This window comes from Astatotilapia calliptera, chromosome 2, assembly GCF_900246225.1.
Source record: "Astatotilapia calliptera chromosome 2, fAstCal1.2, whole genome shotgun sequence".
NCBI lineage: Eukaryota > Metazoa > Chordata > Actinopteri > Cichliformes > Cichlidae > Astatotilapia > Astatotilapia calliptera.
Genome location: NC_039303.1, coordinates 28525442 through 28531668, shown reverse-complemented (window position 1 = coordinate 28531668; position 6227 = coordinate 28525442).

Sequence of the window (6227 nt, the reverse complement as noted above, 5' to 3'; positions counted from 1 at the left end):
CTCTTGGGAATACTGCCAACTGCTTCTTTTTTTTTTTCATAATCTTTCTCACTGTAGAATGATGAACTTCAAATTGGTCCCAGATTACAATTATAATCATTCTCTGATGAATAGCAACAGCTGCTCCTTTAACATCATTGCTGAAGTCTAAAGCCTGATGTCCTTAATGGCACTTGAATGTGTCAACCAAGCCAATACTTTTATAGAAGTGCTCACACTAATGCTAATAAGGTGAATCAGGTGCATCTGATCATCAGCACCTTGCTGCTAAAAAATAAATAAATAAATAAATGAATAAAAAATAAATTAAATGAATGTAAATTTTTTAAAAAGACAATAATGGTCAGGTTATACCAGGGGTGTCAAACAGAAGTTCCTGGGGCCAGAATCGGCACGGCAAAGGCTCCGATCTAGCCCCCTGGATAACTTTGGAAAATGTGAGGGAAGGCGTTAATTTTGGACTTCTAACTACATTTATGTATATGTAATATCTTATACAGCTTTGGATATTTATTTTTTTTAAAAAAACTTCCTCATGGCTTCCTCAAACTTCCTCATATTACATTAAAGTAATTTTGTAATAGATAAAAAAGGAAATCACAAAAAAGTTCATTTTTTCCCCCAAAAATCTACCGAAATGTGTGTTTTTTAATGAATCCATAATAATAATACTAAAAAATGAATTCACATTATCTGTGAATTAACAAAATCTTTCAATTTTATAGTTTCTGGGCATTCTTGAAAATAAGCCAGCACAACTTTTTTCTGTAATTTTATACATTTATTTCTTGCAATTTAACTCCAAAGAGTCATGCAGATGGAGTTCATTTACTTCAGCAGCATTTCTTTATCATGCAGGGGAAAAAAATATATGGTTGAACTTGCACTTCTTATTCTAATGTTAAAGAGGACATGAAACACTACACATATCGAGGCTAACACACATTGTGGAGCGCTGCTCTCAAAAACTGAAATAGTTGTAAGTAAGTAAGTAAGTAAGCTTTATTTATTAAGCGCTTTTCACAGACAGACAATCACAAAGCGCTGTACACAAATATTAAAGTATTAAAATAAACAATAAAATCAATAGACATTATATACAATGTAAAAGATCAAATGTAATTAGTGTAAAAAATATAAAATATGTAGATCAACAAAAGGCTTGTTTGAACAGAAGAGTTTTTAACTGTTTTTTAAAAGAATCCACAGAGTCAAGCAAACGTAGTGGTAGTGGTAAACTGTTCCACAGCCTTGGTGCAACAGACTGAAAGGCTCTGTCCCCTTTTGTCTTCAGTCGTGTACGGGGAACAACTAAGAGACTCTGAGTCTGTGAGCGGAGATGACGAGCAGCAGTGTATTTTATAAGACGCTTGGATAAGTAATCTGGCCATTTAGTGCTCTGTATGTTAAAACAAGAATTTTAAAGCGAATTCTAAACTCTATTGGGAGCCAATGTAAAGAATATAAGATGGGAGTGATGTGAACACGCTTAGTAGAGCGAGTTAGTAATCTGGCTGCTGCGTTTTGTATTGTCTGGAGGCGGGAGAGAGATGATTTATCCAAGCTAGTAAACAGGGAATTACAGTAATCTAAGCGTGATGACACAAATGCATGAATGAGTTTTTCCAGTTCAGCTGAGGAAACCATATGTCGCAGTTTAGATATGTTTCTTAAATAATAGAAACAGGAACGAGACAAAGATTTTACATGAGAGTCAAGGCTCAGAGAAGAGTCAAATATTACTCCAAGATTTCGAATATTTGACTTGACAGATGGACAGAAAGATAAGATAAGATAAGATAAGATAAGATAAGATAAGATAAGATAAGATAAGATAACCTTTATTAGTCCCACACGTGGGAAATTTGTTTTGTCACAGCAGGAAGTGGACAGTGCAAAAGTTATGACGCAAAAATTAGAATACAATAAGAATAAATACAGTACACAGCTGTACAGAATAGAATAAAATAATATACTATATACAGTAGAATAAAATAGAATAAAAATATACAATAAGATAAAAATAGAATACGAATGCTATATACAACTGAGTAAAAATACAACGATGCCAGAAAAGATTATTGCACTTAGTGTTATTGCACATGTGTGGATGTGTGTGTTTGTTCAGTTAAAGTCTTTGTTGTGGAGTCTGACAGCAGTGGGGAGGAAAGACCTGCGAAATCTCTCCGTCCCACACCGTGGGTGCCGCAGTCTCCCACTGAAGGAGCTGCTCAGTGCTGTCACAGTCTGCTGCATGGGGTGGGAGACGTTGTCCAACAGGGATGACAGCTTAGCCGCCATTCTCCTGTCACTCACCACCTCCACTGGGTCCAGAGGGCATCCTAGAACAGAGCTGGCCCTTCGGATCACCCTGTTCAGTCTCTTCCTGTCCCCAGCAGAGATGCTGCTGCCCCAGCAGACCACACCATAAAAGATAGCAGAAGCCACCACAGAGTCATAGAAGGTCTTCAGGAGTGGGCCCTCCACCCCAAACGACCTGAGTCTCCGGAGCAGGTACAGCCTGCTCTGCCCTTTCCTGTAGAGGGCGTCTGAGTTATGAGTCCAGTCCAGTCTGTTGTTCAGATGAACACCAAGGTACCTGTAGCTGTCCACAGCCTCAATGTCCATACCCTGGATGTTCAGTGGTTGCAGTGGAGAATGCTTGTGCCTGCGGAAGTCTACCACCAGCTCCTTGGTTTTACTGGCATTGATCTGGAGGTAGTTCAGCTGGCACCAGTCCACAAAGTCTTGAGTCAATCCTCTGTACTCCTTGTCGTCCCCATCAGTGATGAGGCCGACTATTGCAGAGTCATCAGAGAACTTCTGCAGGAAGCACTGGGTGGAATTGTGGGAGAAGTCTGCAGTGTAGATGGTGAAGAGGAACGGAGCCAGAACCGTTCCCTGTGAAAGAGGCAAGAACCTGACTGATTTTAGAATGTAGCTCAGGAGGAGCTATGATCATGGTCTCGGTCTTGTTAGTATTTAGAACGAGGTAGTTGCTTGAAAGCCAATCAGAAACCTGGGTTAAGCACTGGACTAGGGTGGACAGCCTATCCAGCTGATGAGGCTTAAAGGACATATGGAGCTGAATGTCATCAGCATAAAAATGATAAGACAGGTTGCTAAAAGATTGAATGATACCAGCTAAAGGAAGCATATAAAAAGTTGTCTGTGACACTGGATTGAAGAAATGTTTAAGTGGTTAAAGTGTAAGATTTGAGAGCATGTGTAGCACCTTCCTATGCCTGTATAAAACATTATGTCACTGGGATGGTCTGTTGGTTGTTGCCGCTAATACATTTAAATGAGTTTATTTTAGCTAATTAGTGACAGAATTGTTGTAATGTTTGGATTAGTACGGAGCATCTATTCAGTTACTGAAGGCAAATCATCTCAAGGTAGAAGACAGAATTTGTTGATGTCCATGGATTCTAGACTTAAGGTAGTTATTCACTACAAAGGATTTTCAAGTAAATTCACAACTTTTATAAACCCCTTCAATTAAAGCTGAATGCTTGCCGTCTAATTGTATACTTAATATTTGATTAAAAATCCAGTGTTGTAAAAAAACAACAGAAACTTGCTTTTTTCCCCTTCACATCTATTCTATTCTAATCATCTAATTATATATTAATTAATCATAATTATATATAGGGCTGCTCAATTAATCGAATTTTAATCACGATTACGATCTGGGCTTTCAACGATCATTAAAAATGACTGAGCCGATTATTAGCCCCTCCCTCATTTATCCGCGACACCTTAAAGGCCGTCTGTGAAAATATTGTCGGGCATAAACCAGTCCGTGGCGCAAAAAAGGGTGGAGACCGCTGATTAAGAGGACCCGAGGGAAGCTCGGAAAGCTAAGCAGAAGTTATTTGGAGAGGAGAGTGACTGCCGTTGGTTGAAAAGAGAGTTTAAAAAAAAAAAAAAACTTCAGTGGTGTTGCACACTATTTTATATTATTTTTTTAAAGTTATTGTTAACCCTTTAGATCCGGTCAGAGCAGCACGCTCCGTTTTGCATAACTATTTTTAAATCCCTGTAGAATCTGAACCGTGTAAGCTAGCACAATAATTTGTTTTGCATATGAAACCGGAGGAGTTGTACTTACATCTGATGCCATCAGCTTGTCCTCGGTCACGGTTTCGTTCCACATATAGCTTTGCAAAAATTGCATAAAAAGCGCTTGCAGGAACAAAAACATAATATTCCAGAAACACGCTTTGCCGTTACTATCAGCTGTTCGTAACACTTCCCACAGTAAAATGATGCACATGCTGTTTTCTTTGCAAATTTGCATCATAGGATTGTTTTTTGTTTTTCCTGCAGTATATAAAAATTGCTGTATCTCCAAAATAAAACTATGAAGACACTCAAAATAAATTTCCTGTGGTGGGAAACTATTTTTTTGCAACTTTATTGTATTTAAAGTTTTGAGGGATAAACCTCTTAAATTTCTCCAAGTAGAAATATATGTAAACAAAACAAAAACGATTTTCAATTTTTTTTGTAGTTTATTGCACTTTTTTGCAATTTATGTAATTACTATGGACTTAATGCATACATATTATTAAAATATGGGCTATAACAGTTGTATTGATGTATAGCAACTTGAAATGCTCCCACAAATGGCACTACAGCATGTAAAAAAAATAATAATATAAGCTCTGGTGGACTTGGTTCTATAGTAGGTCTTAAAGGGTTAAATAAATATCGTCAAATAATCGTGATCTCAATTTCAGTGAAAATAATCGTGATTATCATTTTTGCCATAATCGAGCAGCCCTAATTGGCCCCTCCCTCATTTATCCGCGACACCTTAAAGGCCGGTCCGTGAAAATATTGTCGGGCATAAACCGTCCGTGGCGCAAAAAAGGTTGGAGACCGCTGATTAAGAGGACCCGAGGGAAGCTCGGAAAGCTAAGCAGAAGTTATTTGGAGAGGAGAGTGACTGCCGCTGGTTGAAAAAAGAGGTAAAAAAAACTTCAGTGGTGTTGCACACTATTTTATATTATTTTTTAAAGTCATTGTTAACCCTTTAGATCCGGTCAGAGCAGCACGCTCCGTTTTGCATAACTATTTTTAAATCCCTGTAGAACCTGGACTGTGTAAGCTAGCGCAATAATTTGTTTTGCATATGAAACCGGAGGAGTTGTACTTACATCTGATGCCATCAGCTTGTCCTCGGTCACGGTTTCCTTCCACATAAAGCTTTGCAAAAACTGCATAAAAAGCGCTTGCAGGAACAAAAACATAATATTCCAGAAACAGCTTTGCCGATCCGATCAGCTGTTCGTAACACTTCCCACAGTTAAACAGACGTCAGCGCGAACTGTCACATGTCCGCCATTTCCTGCCCAAAACCGGAAGTGACGTCATTTTCGCGGAAATTGTAGTTTTTTTACTTGTAGGCCTTGAAAGCCTATACTGGTCATGTTTGACTTTTCTGAATAGTTTCTGGGATGCTTAGAACTCGAATTGCACTGCTGGAAATAGTTTATTTTGATGCTGTTTTCTTTGCAAATTTGCATCATAGGATTGTTTTTTCATTTTTCCTGCAGTATATAAAAATTGATGTATCTCCAAAATAAAACTATGAAGACACTCAAAATAAATTTCCTGTTGTAAACTATTTTTTGCAACTTTTTTGTATTTAAAGTTTTGAAGGATAAGCCTCTTAAATTTCTCCAAGTAGAAATATATGCAAAAAAAACAAAAATGATTTTCAATTTTTTTTTGTAGTTTATTGCACTTTTTTGCAATTAATGTAGTTAATATGGACTTAATGCATACATATTATTAAAATATGGGCTATAATAGTTGTATAGCAACTTGAAATGCTCCCACAAATGGCACTACAACATGTAAAAATATAATATAAGCTCTGGCGGACTTGGTTCTATGGTAGGTCTTAAAGGGTTAAATAAATATCGTCAAATAATCGAGATCTCAATTTCAGTGAAAATAATCGTGATTATCATTTTTGCCATAATCGAGCAGCCCTAATTATATATTAATTCATTAATCCCCCAAAGTACACCCAACATTGACTGAATTAATAACTTAATTAGGAATTTGCTTACTTGTAAACCTCTCTTCATTTCCTCAAGCAATGAATGATGTCAGAAACTATATCCTGGAGCTGTTTCACTTCTTTTACCTTTGTGGGACTTCAAAAACCATCCTGATGTTTGCAGCCTCTTTCATGTGATGACTTCTTGTAA